We start from the raw sequence: 214 nt of genomic DNA, 5'->3' as shown, positions 1-214 counted from the left end.
ACACAAAAGGCGAATGTCCTACCCTCGGCAGCTGGGCCTTTGAGCTCGTGATCATTATAATTTCACACTCCCTCAGCCCCGAATGCCACGAATATCTTGACTATGTAACGTTTTAATTCTGTTGCTCGCGAGTCACTCTTGGCCTTGTGGTGTGTCGAGGGTGGGAAGGGGGCGGAGGGGGAAGAGGAGGGGGTAAAAGGGGGTAGGGAAGAAC

This window comes from Penaeus monodon, chromosome 32, assembly GCF_015228065.2.
Source record: "Penaeus monodon isolate SGIC_2016 chromosome 32, NSTDA_Pmon_1, whole genome shotgun sequence".
In the NCBI taxonomy this organism is placed as follows: domain Eukaryota; kingdom Metazoa; phylum Arthropoda; class Malacostraca; order Decapoda; family Penaeidae; genus Penaeus; species Penaeus monodon.
The sequence above is the reverse complement of the archived record's forward strand: the minus strand, read 5'-3'. Positions refer to the sequence as shown.